General features: G+C 45.8%; 1 long non-coding RNA gene across 1 annotated transcript; it reads right to left on the reverse strand.

The window, feature by feature from the left end:
• Positions 1-70: 70 nt before the first annotated feature.
• LOC306918702 lies at positions 71-16,509 on the reverse strand. The gene is made up of 3 exons (XR_013789379.1): positions 16,408-16,509; positions 13,837-14,284; positions 71-460 (listed from the first exon to the last, which is right to left on the reverse strand). It is a non-coding gene; the product is annotated as an uncharacterized lncRNA (long non-coding RNA).
• Positions 16,510-18,717: the final 2,208 nt, after the last annotated feature.

Raw genomic sequence — 18,717 nt, forward strand, 5'->3', positions numbered from 1 at the left:
CACTAATAATTGGAAATTAACGATTTACGATTAGACAATTATGTGATAATTGTGACAGGCCTACCAGAGAGGTGAGGAGAACACGGATGCATCATCTGGTGATGGGGAGACCATGGCTGGGTCAAAAGGTCATGGGGAGCCCATGTCTGGGTCCAAAGGTGATGGGGAGACCATGGCTGGGTCACGGGATGATGGGGAGACCATGGCTGGGTCACGGGGTGATGGGGAGACCATGGCTGGGTCACGGGGTAATGGGGAGACCATGGCTGGGTCACGGGATGATGAGGAGACCATGGCTGGGTCACGGGGTGATGGGGAGACAATGGCTGGTTTCTGGGGTCCTCGGAACTCCCTAGCTGAACATCACAGCTCGGTGGACCTTCTGTCTGGGCGTCAGGGGCTAAGGTGAGCGTTGGGGAGGATTCTGAGCCTTGATTTGGGCTTTGGTTCATTCCATTAGCTGTAGTATGGATAGAGGGCAGGGCAGGACAGGGTAGGAAGTGATAGTTGGTGGATGAGTGCAAAATGAACAGTGATGGTCAGAAACTGATGGAAGTGGATGGATATGAATATTAAGGCATATGCATGTTAATTAATAAGGTCTTCTTCATTTGCTTTTTCATACATTGACATATGTGTTAAAGACCTAGTGCTACAAGCCTTTTCTTTCATAATATTACTGTGCAATGATGTTTGAAATCAGCTGAAGTGCATAAAAGGGCTGTCTGTCTCACAGTTGAAAATTCTAACACACTTAGAATATATAATGCATATATGATGCAACGCAAAAATACATATGTAATAGTCCACCGGCAAATTACATTTCAGTATTTCTTGTGATACTAAATGTTATTTCTGTTTAAAAGCATGTGTGTGTGTGTAAAATTCGAATCAAATAATATTTCATAAGGATGCCGTCCATCTAACCAGTTTGTGCAACATATCCTGTTAAGATGTTCATACTTTCCTTCAGAAGAATCTCTCTAGGTTTTCTCTAGGTTTTTATTCATAACAAGGTGGACAGTGTGAACATTCCCTTACTCTGTGTTTTCAACTCACGAATGAAGACTTTTGTCATAAGTTATGCCTACATGTGTTCGTATTAAAAGATTATATCAATGTCAATGTTTTGAAATGTGTTGCATATTATCGTCTCTGTCTGGTGGAAACCTCATATGTCCAAAATGGTTACGTGTCAGGATTCAAATTCTAAAGTAGCAGATCGACAAGCTCAAAGCCCGTCACTTCGCACCACACTTCGAGCTCGTAGATCTGCCATTTCTCATTAGGTTTGTGTGACACTGTAGTACGATCACGTAGCCTTAGGGCGTCGATTTACAGAAGGAATATGGAGATAAGAGGCTTCTGCCCGACAACAACCAAAGGACCAATGTCTACAATAGATATGCCACAGGTTAGGAAGCGCTCGTCGAAGTCACTGAGCGGCCCTGCGTACCACCTGTTTCGAATTTGCACATAATGCAGGAGGCAGCAGCACGACCCATTAATAAAAAACTAGTGCTTCCAAACTCCAACACTTGGACAAAATATCACGGCACGGAATTTCTTGACAGAAAGTAGCTCATAACATGTCTACGGTGGATTTTTATGAAACAAACGCTTAGGATAATTCAAGCTTGCCCTACAGCGGCAATGTTGGTGAGTTTAATGGAGTTGGAACAACTGATGTTCGGGAGGTTTGACCAAGCAAAAGACAACCAACCACCACCCTCCTGCCAACGTCTACTCCACCCTGTGCCACCCGTGCCAACCACTCACCCACCTCCAACCCGGCCAACCACTCCTACCTCACCAATCACCCCCGGCGGCGTGCATAGTTTCCAGTAAACCCTGCTACACAAGAGGATTAATAGCCTTAAATTAATACTCGTAGCTTCCAGTTCATCAGCATCAGCCTCAGAATGGCCTCTCTGCCCAACATCTACCACTCAGACGACGAGGCTCCATCCACCGGCCCCGTCGCCGCCGAACCCGGTACTCACCGCACCGTCGCCGTCGCCCTGCTGAACATCCATGCCTCGGACGACGAGGCTCTATTCATCGGCGCCGCCACCGAACCCGCCGCCGAACCCGTGGCCGCCGGTACCATTACTCACCAAGCCATCGCCGCCGCCGATCTTGACGTCGTGCCCGACACTCCGGAGCAGCGGCGCGGTAGACCCAGGCCAGTCGTTACTGTACCTCCCGGTTCCGCCGCGTCCAACATGAACCGGACACCCCGGGAGTTCCGCGAGGGTCCACGTTCCTCCCCTCGCCACGATCACCAGCAGAACCCGGTACTAGCCCAGCAGCTCAAATCATCCCGCACTTCTTCGTCCCGTCTCCCCGGTCACCAAGCTCCAGCAGCAGCTTCCCCAACCAGCCATCCCGTTGCCTCTCCGCGCGGCTCCACCAGTACCAACCCTCGCTTCAGACTGGACCGTGGTCGGCCTACAAAGAGCCCTCATCGCCAAAGGCATTCCGTTCACCCGTTCAGCAAACAAACAAGCTTTATTTACAATTCTCATGTCCACCCGCGTCGCGCAGTGCAGTAACAGCTACAGCGGAACAATAACAGCAGCCTCGCCAGCCAACGTGGATCACGCGTCATCCTCCCAGCCCAGGAGACGCTCCACGGGCGTCCGCTCGGCCAAGTGGCGACGTCGTCGTGCGGCAAGCGGCCCTGTCACGTCGCGGAAAAGCCTCGCGTCGAGCTGCCACGTCACGTGGCGGCGACGTCACAAAGCCGGCGGCTCCGTCCCGCTCCGGTGACGTGACGCAGCATCCCGCTGCCACAGTGACGTTCCAGAGACGTTCATTCTCCCCAGACGTCCACCATCTCCACTCCCACCGCTCAACCAATGGAGCTCCAGCCACTTCCCATCCTGCAAACGGCCAGTATCCTCCCTCCACCACACACTACACCACTAATCCAAATTCCACCTGGTTTTCTCCCTTCTGCCCTACCTGTCCCTCCCTCCCACCTCCAGCAGGCAGCAGCACCCCCCCTCCCCCCCACCTCCTCCCTCTTTCAGTACAACCAAACTCTTCCCTTTCAGGCTCCATCTTTCCTAGGAGGTCCCGCAGCCGCCCTAGGATGTCCCCCAGCCACCCTAGGATGTCCCCCAGCAGCGCCCAGCGCCCCACTATTTAACCTGTCTTCTCTCCCTCCCTACCCAGTGTCCCCCAACCCCCCACCCCCTCCTTCCTTCTCCCTCACTACAGCCACGCCGGCACCCATTCCACCATCAGCCATCGCCCTCAACGCCCCCATGGTCTCCCCATCCCTCCGAAAAGAAGGCAACCACCTCCTCAACACCAACCCCTCACAGCTAAATCAGCCACATCTGCATCTCCCGCACTGACTACTCGGACCCCCACACCATGCCACGCTCGAAGCCGTATTTCTCCCGGCCTTTTTGGGGAGGCTTTCCTTCATCCGTCCACAACCCAGCCCCTACGAGCCCCGTAACCACCCACTCTCCCCGTAACCACCATCGGGTCCCCCCTTCGTAACAACAGCGGTTCAGTCGCCACCCGCACCCGGCTCCATTCTCACCTCGCCCGACGGTCTTCCCAGGCCCATCACAGCTACATCCGCACCAACGCCCCCGACCTCCACAACGCCCACCGCTCCAGGGTCTGGTAAATTACTTTTGGGGTTTCTACACATTTCGCACAGGCGCACGCCTCGACCCCCAAGCCAAAGTCTCTGGGTCCACAACCCCTCGAACCCATCAGTCCCACTACCGCCCACGTCCCGTGCTCTTGACCATCTAAGCCGCACGGCGCACGCTTGCGTGTGGCGATGACCTTAGATGTTCATGCCGGCACTTCTAATGGCATCCTCCCACGGCCAGACCATCTAAGCTGCATGCTACACGCCCATGTGTAGTGATGCCCTTAGATGTTCTCGTCAGCGCCCCACACGTCGTTTGTGCCCCTGACTATCTAAGCCGCACGCTGCACGCTCGCGTGTAGCGATGACCTTAGATGTTCATGCTGGCACTTCTAATGGCATCCCCCGCCCCTGGCCATCCAAGCCGCACGCTACACGCTTGCGTGTGGCGATGACCTTAGATGACCATGCTGGCTCCCCTAACGTCCTTCCATGCCGTGGCCGTTTATGCCGCACGTTCCATGCTTCGCATGCGACGTGCCCATTGTAGGGATTATTAGGCAAGATTATGATGTCAATTAGCCAGAAATCAAATGCAACCCCGACTCGCCAGCGAATCGAATACACATTTAATTCCTATCTACTTGCATCTCATTAACGTCCAATTGAAGACGTGAGTCACTTAGCCTGTCAATATGCACATAGTTTCCACTCGGAATGAAGCGATTTGAAACTATGTACATACTGTGTATCTTATCATAAAAACGTCTATCTGAAGACGTGAGTTACGAATACCTGGTATGAATAAATACTGTGTTACAGTTCCCCCAATATAAAACAAATCAAATACACACAGACGGAATCAAAGAATAGTCCGGAGATTTGTTTAGATTGTACCAGCAAAATGAGATATTTATTATATCGAAATACTGTTACAACATACTTGTCATATACTCAAATAAAAACATAGCAAGAACGGGCGCGTCAGGGTTAATCCAATTCGGGGCATGAGCCAGAAAGGTTTAACCATGCGCATTGAAAATATACCATTTGGTAGACTGTGGTATAGTTGCTTCTGACTAGTCTGCACATGAGTTGTGCAAAATAGCCAAGGGCAAACGTTATAAAGTCCAGTCTTACTCAAATAACAATTTCAACTATAGGTCCGTTCAGTTTACAAGCACAATGCAAAGATAGTTTCAGGAAGAAGAAAGAGGAAAGAGGAAAGAGGAAAGAGGTTCTCGCGAGGAGGGGCTCTATGGTTGGCGTCACTTTTAAGATTTAAATGACAAAACTACGTCAAAAGGGTAGCTAATCCTATCATTAGTTCTGAACACTATTTTGTATTAAAAGAATGTCGTTCTGGGAGCTCGACTGTCAAACACATCTTTGACCAACCTTTTCGATGATGGAACCTCAGCGGCGCTCGGAAACTGGATACCAGGGTTAAGTTGACAAAATTAGTTTCCAGCGCGGCACGCGAGTGTAACTTTACTCGTCCTTGTTTAGTTAAAGTATAAAGTATAAAAAGTCGATCAAATCGTTTCATATGGAAACCCACAAGTGGTAAACGGGACTCGCTCTAAGTCCTAGTGTGGTGTCGCGGAGGTGCAGCCCCCCGGCTGCCGGTAAAAGAACGCACCGGCTGATGTGGTTCAGCCAGCGTCTCGACCAAAATGAGCAACGTGTCTTGGGTGACACACGTTATATTAAAAAGGGGTCTCAAACTAAATTAGGCGTTTTCCTTTGTCTAACTCCAAAACCAGTTTTAACCAGTTTTAGTTGGAGTCAACAGAATTGTTTATCCAGCGTTTATGGCCCACGGGAAGAGGGAAAGACGCTGTCCTGTCCACCTATCACTCTCTCTCCTTATCGCTGAGCCATCTCCTCTTTCAAGCGTTAGTACACAGATGTGTGCGCACACGCGCACACACACACACACACACACACACACACACACACACACACACACACACACACACTCTCCCTTCAGCCTCGCTCACTCATTTTACATGTTCCATAGTTTCCATATGTCAACAGGTAGAAAATGATTATATTGAGAACAAAAACAGGGAGCATGTATTGCTGATTGGAGTATCAGTGGTGCGTGCGTGTTGTTGTAATGTAACGAGGTAGGACACCCCATCCATCCTGTGAGAGTTCATCTCTCGGTCAGCCCAGGTCTGACCTGGGTCGTGTCCTGATAGTCACCTCTCTCTTTCTCTTATTCGGTCTGTGGTCTCTCAAAAACCCCCCTTTGCTGTCAGGTTAATCCAGGGGTGGTTGATTGTTAATTCAGTTTGTAGACAAACGGGCGCATCTGGCACTTTTAGCAAGCCAGTGTAAGGGAGAAATGTTACTCCATTTCACCTCACCATTGGGGCGTCTCTCTGATCTTACTTGCTCAGAGCGACACCGGTACTTGGGGGGAGGGAATCTGGTCCTCTTCCATTGTTCGGTTCAACTTGCATAATTGTCAATTACAAACCCACCCAATGTCAGGCTACATATCCCCTCTCTAGGATAAATGAAGAGACAACGTTCGTGGACCTTCGTTTGGCCTAGTTACATATCCTGACCTCCATTCGGGACAAGATGTCAAGTTGAGGCCAATGGGGTGTCTGTCTTGCCCATAGGGCCCCTTTTTCGACAGTGGGGTCGCGTTCCCCTGTAGTGGTGTCAATGTTCGTAGCACTCCCTTGGATGCCCAGGATAGCACCTGTGACACAGGGGAAAGGTAGGAAAGGCAGTGTCTGTACGGTCGTTTCAGGTAGGTGTAGAGTTCTGCTGGGTGCAGAGTAGATTCCATGAGAGAGTGCACAGGCGACAGTGTCTGAATGTCATTCAGGCTTCCCCGAGCACGACATACGCTCCCAGGGGAAACAACACAATGTCAATTCATTCAAAACACTGTCATTCAGGTGGATGCCAGGTTCCGCTAGTCACGGAGCAGCATCCATGAGAGAGAGAAACAGGAGACAGTGTCTGAAGGTCATTCAGGCTTCCCCGAGCACGACATACGCTCCCAGGGGAAACAAAACAATGTCAATTCATTCAAAACACTGTCATTCAGCTGGGTGTAATGCCCTCCAGGCATGGCGTAGCATTCATGTGGGGAAGAAAGAGCGGACAGGAGACAGTGTCTGTAGTGTCATCCAGGCGGATGCAAGGTTCCGCTAGGTGCGGGGTAACATCCATGTGAGGGAGAGAGAGGCAGGAGGCAGTGTCTGTAATGTCATTCAGGTGGGTGTAAGGCTTCCCCGAGCACGACCATACGCTCCCAGGGGAAACACAACAATGTCAAAACATGTCATTGCTGGCAGGTCAAAGTGTTATTGACCACATCATGCACCCAAAACGACATGGTTTCTCCTAAGTCATTTTACACTGAGCTCTCTACTCCTATTGATAAAGTTGTACTGGTCTAACCAGGGTGATAGAGAAGAGAAAAGTGGAACAAGGGCCAGAGTAGAAGAGAGGAAATAATACTTTCGTTTGTTAAAATAAAATTCAAACGATAACAGACTATAAGGAGCAAATGGCTCAACGTCTAGTGGAAATAATTATTTTGTCTGGTAAAAACAAACAAACGAAAAACTAAGGAGCAATGGCTCACACTCTAATGGTAGAAAACAAAACAGTAACTACATTTTGTGACCACAGGTGGTTTAGCAGGCTAGTGCACCTACAGGTTTGAATTCATTCCGCTAGCGAGGTTGATGTTTGATCATGTCTCACACCGAGTCAGGAAACGGAACAAAAGGTCAACCCTCTATCTTAGGAAGCATTATTCTGCACAGGCACTTTGAGGTCGTTTTTATAATAATAAAACAAGAAAATGTAAACAAAAATTACTAATGGTGTGTGTGTTACACATACCAAGTGATCATCCCGTTTCGGTAGGGGAGGAGGTTTCTTACTGTTTCACGGGAAACAGGGTCCTATGTTGCTTAAACTATTTAGGCGAGAAACTCAATAGGCTAGGCACAACACAGCTAAGAGTTCTACAATGTAGAGCAGCCAACAAGGCGTGCCTGCCGGTGAGTTCTCTCGCCTTGGTTTTGGTCTCAGAGTCTGTCAGTTCGGTGATTGTCTGGGGCGTGTGTAATTTGATTTGGTTTCGGTGTACCCATTTTGTCACTGGCTTGCCTTGGCCTTTCCATTTGGGGAGGGACCTATTGTTCATCCCCTCTTGGTGAGCAAAAGTGGAACACCGAACCAAACCCCTTACTTGGAGCTGGTCCTGCGAGGGCCTTTTGCCATAGTGGGCTTTCTTGACCTCCATGCTCTTTGCCAAGTTCTTCTGAGAAGATCTGGCAAATGGTCCAATCCAATCTATCTGCAGATCTGCCCATGGGAACATAATTCCCCTCTCTTGTAAGGGTGTTCTCGGGGTTGGACTTGAAGGTTGGAACTGACAGCACGTCAAACAACCTTTCACATAATGAACCACGTCTTGGTACATTTTGGGCCAATAGGCCATCTGGCACAACTCATCGCAGGTTGCCTCGACACCTCGGTGTACAGCAGTTGGGGAGTTGTGGCCGAAGCTTAATAGTACCCCCCTGTGGTGCTGGGGTATAACTAGACGCGGAGAAGTATATGAATCAACAGCATACACCAACAGACCATTGCTCAGTGACATGTAGTCGCTTGACAACAGTAGTTGTGTTAAATACTCTGTTGAGTCCCTGTCTGTGTCAGGGATAGGTGTTGGTGTGTCCCCAGCAAGGAGCGCCATCATGTGGGCTAGGGCTGGGTCAGCCGCCTGTAATGACACTAGATCAAAGTCTCTTTTCACAGGGGCCGTCGTCCCATCAGGGGACCGTTGGTCCCGCTGCAGTAACGCAGGGATTTTGCCAATGACCGGAATGGTCAGGCTGGAATCATAGAAGTCAGTGCTTATCAACAAACCCAAGTCTGTTCCTTCGCACAAAGTGACGTCGGTATCCAGCCTGTCTGTAGACCTTCCTTCCACATCCAAAATGGGTGTGTCTTGGAAAGTCAGACTTTGCCGTAACTGGGCATCTCTCCCCCCTAAAGGAGGAGTCCCCGGTGGGGAATTAGTGCCCTGTAAGCAAGTTATTTCCAGCTGTGCCTCCACGAGGTCACTGTTGGTCTGTTGAAACTGGGTAAACTGCGCCTTGAGGTCGGCGATCTCTTGTTTAGCCCTATTCAACTTACTATCTGTGGTGGCTAGCTTGGTGACAATATCAGTCAAGCGAGCCTGTGTCTCTCGTAACTCAAGTTCATCAGTCAAGTCTTTTATCTGCTGCCGAGACCTGGCAATTGCCTCCACGTTAGCTTTGGCTGCTAAGCAATCAAGCTCACGTAACCGGACTAAGTTTGCCAATACATGCCCAGTTAATTTCTCGCGTTCTGCCTCAGTGTAAAGTCTTGATTCAGCATGAGCACTAGCCAAAGTTTGGAGATTTGAAAGGACTGTGTCTGCATCTATTTGACCGACGTTAGGAGTGTCAGGGTCTGTCAGACTAAGCATCTTTCTTATAGCTACGCAAAAATCCATGCTCCCTGTTCGTGTAGCTGGCTAACAGCACAGTATGCTTCTAAGCCGCAACAATTCTGTCAACAGACAGCGGTAGGAAACAATGCAACAACCACGCTCCCTCGCTGCCTCTCAGGTAAAAACAGCACTGTGGTCCTCAATTTGGTTTGAGGACAATAACAATTGTGCACAAGTGAAAAGCCTATATCGTTTGTGTTATTATTCCTGCCCCTAACCCCCCTTTTTATTAACACCCTTAGTTCCTTTTGCAAGGAAGAAAGGGAGTGAATAAAAATTAAAAAGGGAATAAGCACAAAAAAAATTGAATTAAAAAACTGTAAATGTCCAAAATTAAAATAATTAATTAAACCCAATCAGTCAATTGCCTGATCAACCAAACCTCAAAGGTTTAATCAACCACACATCCAACCAAACGGAAATAACCAATTAAACCAGCAAGCTAATTGCCTGGTCGATCAAAACCTCAAAAGGTTGTTAGATCCACCACCCATTTAGCCAGAAGGTTATTTCGAGCCTTAAATTTTAAATGCCACTAAGGAATGACTGAATCTCTTGAAATTCACACCCCTAATGACAAAATGGTATTAATTAAGTAAACTCAACAATTTAATTGCCTGGTCAATTAAAACATCAACCACACACTTAAACAGAGTTTATTTTAAAAATCCCAGCGCCCAACGAGAGATCGGAATGAATCATTAAAATAATTAAGTCAATCCCCATCTCAAAATTGGAACTGTAATCTTCAAAACAAACCCATTTGAGCATAACGGGCCAATGAATTGACTGAAATCCTGAAAGATTTTAAAACGATCAGTCAACCAAAGTCCACCTTAAAAATTTAAAGTCAAATGATAATGCCTGAAATAAGCTAGGGCAGGGGTGTGATTAAAACGAATAACAAAAGACCTGTATCCCTCAAACAAGACAAGCTTGATTTTGCACAGAACAAAGGCTATGCAAATTTAAAGAATGCTCCAATTTTGTCCAAGGCACAGGCCGTAAATAGCAGCAACGTTTCACTTTATGTACCACAAAATCAATTATCCACAACCGAATTTGCCTGAAATGAGCGTGAAAGAGGGTGTACGTGTGGTAACACCACGCCATATGTTTACAAACACAAGCAAACAACGCAAAATGTCCCCACAGCAGTGAGGCAATTAATGAGCTAACAGTATATGCGAACTTAATGAGTGTACTCTGACACGCAAAATAAGTCCCCACCAAGTGCAAAGATTAAGAGGTGTTAATCTTCGTCAAGTAGCAAAACACGACCATGCATGTAACCGAGAGGAACGCAACGATCAATAAAACGCGTGTGATACAACCGGCGGCCACAAGATGGGGCGATTGCCTACTTTGTATCACACGTTGCCAACAATGGGCAGGCTGGCCGGACGCAGAGCGTCACGCACCCAGCGGTCGGACCTCACGGGGCGGGGCGCCGACGGGGAATACACAAGATGGCGATTATGCAATCCGAGCGTGAGCAGCTTCCCTTAAACACAGTGGAAGCGCGACACGCCCCAAGTTACAAAATGGCGATCTCGCAAGTGGCCAGAGCAGACGTGTTTTCGCAGGCAGTGAACAACACTGTATTTGCGATCACGTCAATTAGCCACAGTACAGATTCTTGTTTTACGCTCCTGATCTAAACTCTCAACCTCAACAAAGCAGCACACTTATGGCGACACTTAAGTCTAAATTCATACTAAACCAATGGCCTTTCTGTAATGCCGTGAGCCGTTTTATAGTAAAGAGAGAATTCTCAGGTTCCCCTGGACAATAGCGCGTAATACACGCTATACGAACTTAATCGCTTAGTCCAGTGGCAAACATTCGTTGCTGAGATGACCCACAAATAGCTTACATTCGGGGACAGTGCAACTGGGCGTTAGGAAACAGAATCACTTAAACGATAGCCCACTTTTATTAATTACGCTCCAATAAATAGTAATCCCGTGTCTGCAGAAACGTGGGACCTAATGTTGGAGGGAATTTGAACGTAATGTTCTAGGTTCCAGCCACGGTCACAGCGTGAGACGCGGATCAAACCATTTACTCTAAAAACAACTCTAAAAAAAAACAACCTCGATTCCAATTACATGTACATTAATTTCTCTCACATCGAAGGGTCCATATAACACAGTAAACCAGTTCCGTTAACGGGACACCATTATGTCAATATGCACACGGGTACCATTATGTAGGGATTATTAGGCAAGATTATGATGTCAATTAGCCAGAAATCAAATGCAACCCCGACTCGCCAGCGAATCGAATACACATTTAATTCCTATCTACTTGCATCTCATTAACGTCCAATTGAAGACGTGAGTCACTTAGCCTGTCAATATGCACATAGTTTCCACTCGGAATGAAGCGATTTGAAACTATGTACATACTGTGTATCTTATCATAAAAACGTCTATCTGAAGACGTGAGTTACGAATACCTGGTATGAATAAATACTGTGTTACAGTTCCCCCAATATAAAACAAATCAAATACACACAGACGGAATCAAAGAATAGTCCGGAGATTTGTTTAGATTGTACCAGCAAAATGAGATATTTATTATATCGAAATACTGTTACAACATACTTGTCATATACTCAAATAAAAACATAGCAAGAACGGGCGCGTCAGGGTTAATCCAATTCGGGGCATGAGCCAGAAAGGTTTAACCATGCGCATTGAAAATATACCATTTGGTAGACTGTGGTATAGTTGCTTCTGACTAGTCTGCACATGAGTTGTGCAAAATAGCCAAGGGCAAACGTTATAAAGTCCAGTCTTACTCAAATAACAATTTCAACTATAGGTCCGTTCAGTTTACAAGCACAATGCAAAGATAGTTTCAGGAAGAAGAAAGAGGAAAGAGGAAAGAGGAAAGAGGTTCTCGCGAGGAGGGGCTCTATGGTTGGCGTCACTTTTAAGATTTAAATGACAAAACTACGTCAAAAGGGTAGCTAATCCTATCATTAGTTCTGAACACTATTTTGTATTAAAAGAATGTCGTTCTGGGAGCTCGACTGTCAAACACATCTTTGACCAACCTTTTCGATGATGGAACCTCAGCGGCGCTCGGAAACTGGATACCAGGGTTAAGTTGACAAAATTAGTTTCCAGCGCGGCACGCGAGTGTAACTTTACTCGTCCTTGTTTAGTTAAAGTATAAAGTATAAAAAGTCGATCAAATCGTTTCATATGGAAACCCACAAGTGGTAAACGGGACTCGCTCTAAGTCCTAGTGTGGTGTCGCGGAGGTGCAGCCCCCCGGCTGCCGGTAAAAGAACGCACCGGCTGATGTGGTTCAGCCAGCGTCTCGACCAAAATGAGCAACGTGTCTTGGGTGACACACGTTATATTAAAAAGGGGTCTCAAACTAAATTAGGCGTTTTCCTTTGTCTAACTCCAAAACCAGTTTTAACCAGTTTTAGTTGGAGTCAACAGAATTGTTTATCCAGCGTTTATGGCCCACGGGAAGAGGGAAAGACGCTGTCCTGTCCACCTATCACTCTCTCTCCTTATCGCTGAGCCATCTCCTCTTTCAAGCGTTAGTACACAGATGTGTGCGCACACGCGCACACACACACACACACACACACACACACACACACACACACACACACACACACACACTCTCCCTTCAGCCTCGCTCACTCATTTTACATGTTCCATAGTTTCCATATGTCAACAGGTAGAAAATGATTATATTGAGAACAAAAACAGGGAGCATGTATTGCTGATTGGAGTATCAGTGGTGCGTGCGTGTTGTTGTAATGTAACGAGGTAGGACACCCCATCCATCCTGTGAGAGTTCATCTCTCGGTCAGCCCAGGTCTGACCTGGGTCGTGTCCTGATAGTCACCTCTCTCTTTCTCTTATTCGGTCTGTGGTCTCTCAAAAACCCCCCTTTGCTGTCAGGTTAATCCAGGGGTGGTTGATTGTTAATTCAGTTTGTAGACAAACGGGCGCATCTGGCACTTTTAGCAAGCCAGTGTAAGGGAGAAATGTTACTCCATTTCACCTCACCATTGGGGCGTCTCTCTGATCTTACTTGCTCAGAGCGACACCGGTACTTGGGGGGAGGGAATCTGGTCCTCTTCCATTGTTCGGTTCAACTTGCATAATTGTCAATTACAAACCCACCCAATGTCAGGCTACACCATAAACGACCATACTCTGTCTATTCAATAAAAAAATATGAAAATATGTTGTTCCAGGGACCCCTCCAAGTCTTGTCTCTCGCGGTCAGCGCGCTCCTACCTCTTTGTGTGCAAATTGCGGCTCTACGCCACAGCGTTCAGTACTTTTATTTCTACTCCACTACATCTCAGAGACAACATTTGTACTTTTACTTCACTACAATTATTTGAAAACTTGAGTTACTAGTTACTTTGTAGATTTTAATTTTGATAGAGAACATACATTAACCACTTCAACCCTATACATTTTGGCCATTTGAAAATACTACTATTTTTAATAGATTTTGTACACATTTTGAACTTGTGAAATGGGACATTCTGCAATATGAGTACTTTTACTTTTAGTACTTTAAGTACATTTTGATGCAGATACTTTTGTACTTTTACTCAAGTACATTTTCAATTCCGTACTTTTACCTGTAAAGAAGTAGTTCTAAATTGCAGTATTGGTACTTTTACTGAAGTAAAACAAAGTACTTTTTCCAACACTGGTTCTTGGGTTGGTTGGAGTTCCACTGGAGGTAGTCAGGGGACTCGGGGCATCAGAGGTCGTCGCTCTTTCAGCATCGCTGTGAGACATCGCCGTGGCTTCTGCGACAGCGTTGCCTTCGTGAACAGTCGGGGCCTCGTCTTCACTCAGGCAGCTCTTGGAGAGCTCGGTCAATTCGGCCACGGTCTTGGATACGAGAATCATTCTGAGGTCTTCGTTCATTTTAAGAGACACGTCCGTCGTTTGGCTTGAAGTTGTGACAGCGCACGCTTTCACAGGGAGGAGGTTGGCACTAGCTTTCACACTGTTCTCAGGGAGGTTGGCACTAGCTTTCACAGGGAGGAGGTTGGCACTAACTTTCACACTGTTCACAGGGAGGTTGGCACTAGCTTTGTTCTGGGACTGGCTCGTGCAGGATGACTTCCTCACCTTCACCTTTAAAACAGCACACAACATTAAAAGTCAGTCACTGCTTATTTTATTAACACCTTTCAAATGGCCCCGCACAGGTTGGAACGTGATGACTCCAGAGGACATGAATTGATGGTTATGTCCACAATTGCCATTTCAAAACAGTTTTAAGGACATGTCACACCAATGCAACTCCTCGCAACAAAACAGTTTAAGGACATGTCACGCCAATGCAACTCCTTGCAACAAAACCGTTTTAAGGACATGTCACGCCATTGCAACTCCTTGCAACTGCCATTGGGGATAATGGTTGCATGACAGTATTCATGCAACTATACTCACAACCTAGATTTAAATACTCTCGTTAAATATGTTAATGATGAATTGTTGGATGTTTTCAAATGGTTTCAATTGAATAAGCTTACTCTCAATATAAAAAAATGCAACTTCATGATTTTTAGCAATATTAACAAAACATTTCCCAAAGAAAAACCTAAAATTGTAATCAATGGCTCTGAAATTTACCAGGTTCCACATACTAAATTCTTGGGTGTCATTATAGACGAACATTTAAATTGGAAACAACATATTGATACTGTATGTATGAAGTCTATGAAGATGCTTGGTATATTGAGAAAAATCTGCCCTTTTGTTCTTCCTTCATGTCACTTAACACTCTATTATAGCTTAATTTTCCCTCATATTAATTACTGTAATATTGTCTGGGCTGCTACATATTCAACACATCTCTCTAAATTACTGATCATTCAAAAAAGGTTTCTGAGAATGATTTCACATTCAAATCGGTATGAGCCGTCTGCCCCGCTCTTTATCAAATATTCACTATTACCCATTGACAAAGTAAACGTTTTTCAGACCTGTTTATTTATGTTTAAATTCAAAAAATGCATACAAGACATTCCCTCTTCTTTTCACAATTTTTTCCGTGTTACTTCTGACATTCACTCCTACCCCACAAGGCAAAGAGATGATTTTGAATTACCTTTTTGTCGTACTTCCAAACATCAATCTTTCATCAAATTTAGAGGCCCTCATCTATGGAATTCCCTAGATGCTTCACTTAAATCCTCATTATCCTTGTCAATATTCAAAAAACATCTAAAGAAATATCTTATGTCTTCCTCTCTGTAGATTACATGATTAACTTGTATGTGTTATATTTTCTTTTGTATGTTTGTTTTGTTTTGTTTATTTCCCTTTTTGTGCAGTCTGTTGTTTTTTATTTCTTTATTGCACATCTGCCCCCCTTTTCCAAACCTGTTTAGACTTTTGTATTGTTCTTAATTGAACTTTTAATCTGTTTTAAATCAATTGACCTCATACAGGAAAGGATTCCAAATAAGCCAGCTGGCTTCTTCCTTTCCTTGCATTGTATTTTTGTTTTTTGATATGTATTGTCTATCTTTTGTACTACATGCTAAATAAATAAACCTAAACCTAAACCTAGCCGCAATTTGCAACTCTAGATTTTTTTATAATGTGATGAATCTAGAGTTCCAATACCCTCCATTGACTCCCCACTCATCCAATTTGCGTTTGCGATCTGCTTGTCTTAAACAACGTTAAACTCACCAACATTGCAGCTGTAGTCCAAGCTTGAATTACCTTAGAGCTGTTGTGTGGAAATAATAAAAAAGTTCCCCCATTTTGTGTTTCCTAGAACTGTAATTATGGAAAAAAATCATTAACATGGTGAAACACATCTTGATGACATCATAAAGATGTGTTTCACCATGTTAAGGATTTTTTTCAGACCTCCAGTTCTAGGAAACACAGAATGGGGGAACTTTTTTATTATTTCCACACAACAGCTCTAAGGTACATTAATGACATAGTAAAATGTTGAAAATGAGTGGAATGCCCCTTTAAAAAAGTTTGCTCTGAAAGAATATATATTCAAAGATTTGCGCCGCATTCTCACGATCAAAAATAGCAGACCTACAAGCTCGTAGTGCCGCGCTATGAGCTTGTAGATCTGCTATTTTTCAATAGCTAAAGTATAACATAATGCTTAAAACACCAAAAGGGGTTCCCGTATTAAATAAAGGAAACCCCAATATACAAATATCCTACCTAATAAAAAACAGAAGCCAGAACAAATTAATAAACAAAAAGAGTTCACGCACCCCTAGACTCCAAAGGTGCATTACTTTATCCAGAACTGTAGCAGTCCTTTAGCATAGTTTTAACACAAGACATTACATTATCCAGAACTGCAGCAGTCCTTTTAGATAGTTTTAACACAAGACAGACGGAACGCTGTTGTTTGGATGCAAACATCTGAGCCACTGCAGGCAGGAAGCCTTTATAGTTCAGTCCATGACGACAGGAGCCAATCACATGCAAGACCATGCAGACAGGAGCCAATCACCTGCCAGTCCATGCAGACGGGAGCCAATCGCCTGCCACGTTCAACCTACTAGTCACCAGCTGGTAGTCAATCAGCCACTCACCACCACTCAATCAATCACATCAGTGATGACATCACAGACCAATGAGGGCAGAGGACAGGCATGGGGATAAACAGCACAGCACCATAAACAATGCACTCACAATGTGACACATCATCATCATCATTCCATAAACAATGAACTCACAATGTGACACATCATCATCATCATTCCATAAACAATGAACTGTAATGGCAGTTTTAGAATGCCAATTCTACTATTCAATAAGAACTATAATTGTATTTCATTTCAGTCAAATAGGATGGACTATCACAAATACGCATTCGGACTGACCGACAGCTGTCACCTGACAGCTGAATCAGTTTCCAAGCCAGGCAGCCAAGGTGTTACTATTGCCAAATAGATATATACATCTCCTACTGTAAAACACCATGTCAGCAAATACACATTGGGGTAACTATTCCTGTCAGAGCAAAAAGGAGACTACCAATGCAGCTGTCAATCTGACAGCTGCATTCCCATGCTCACGAAGACCATTGTCAACAAAGGTGTTGCTAGTGGTGGGCTCTCTCATCTTAGCTTGGATGAGAATAGCATGTTGTTTCCTGCTTGCCTCCAACTATCCCCCATTTAGACTATGTCTAAATGTCGTCAGCAAAGGTATACTTATTTGTGTGTCACCTTTATCTTTAGCGCAGATCCTTATATGAACATTTTGTATAGCATCTCTGTTATCCCATTTAGAGTAGTTTCCTGTCTGTCAGCAAACACCATGACCACCACCATGAACGGAGATGTTGTAACACCACCTGTTATTATCTGTCCATGTCCTGTTGTATTTGAATAAAACACCTGTCACTGACTGTCAATTTGGGGGTGTGTGGTTGGGAAATAAAGGGGAGGGAAAGGGACAAGTTGAGGGGTGGAACAGGGTGATGCTTGACTTTTGACTGTACTACGATGCGCAACCATGCGACCATGCTGCTGTACTGAGATGATCGAAACGAATAAAGAACGATGATTGACAATATGCCAGACTCCTTGATGCTGTGTCATGCCTTCACCTCCCTCTGCTGAGTGCCAATGATGGTACCACATGACCGCTACTACAAATGACGCAGTGACGCAGGGCCGATATTTCGTCTTCACCATAGATGAGTACTTGGGAAAAAAAACCCGACGATTTTAAAGATGGGGGCAAAGCAGAGCCGAAAGAAACTTCGACAGGAAATGAGCGACGCACAGCAAAGGGAAATGGCACTCCAACACCAACTACAGGTCCAGAAGAAACTCATGGACGACGCACAATCACGTGTAACTCTACTACAACAGAAACTTGAAACCGCGGTAATGCAACTCACAGGCTTACACGCCAACTACACTTTGCATGCCAAACCAACCAACGACCAGGACCAAGCCAACACAACCGACGACCAAGCCAACACCGTTCCTGTCAACGAAGAAGACCAGAACAGCGACTACAACGACCAAAGGGGAGACACACGACTACATGTGTCCCTACCACATGACCGCTACTACAACGACCACATCAACCACATTCACAAAAGAGACTTAACCAATCTACTGGGTGGCTTCGAGGCACTGTCACTTGATGTGCCAGACTACATCGAGCCTACCCCACAACCAACAGCCAGGACACCACATCAAGTAATCACCAGACCACCCGTCTGGGCTGCAAAACAACACCCACAACCTTGGGGAGCCTGGCATAGCCAGCCGGGCAACCCAAGGCCATTCCACAGCCAGCGAGTTAGACGACCAGGACCACCAGGACCAACACCATACTGGCATGGCCGAGCCAGGCTTGACGTTGCTAGAGAGGACGTGAGACGCCAGGAATCCGGACGCCGCTGGCATGGCCGAGCCAGGCCTGACGTTGCTAGCATGGACGCGAGACGCCAGGAAAAACAAGACAGAAGAAATCGACACAGACATTGGGCACGATGTTTGGGAAAGAAGACGACCGTGTGTTTTTACTGCTTCAAGGAAGGCCATATGACCCGT

This window comes from Electrona antarctica, assembly GCF_951216825.1.
Source record: "Electrona antarctica genome assembly, contig: scaffold_200, whole genome shotgun sequence".
Lineage (NCBI taxonomy): Eukaryota > Metazoa > Chordata > Actinopteri > Myctophiformes > Myctophidae > Electrona > Electrona antarctica.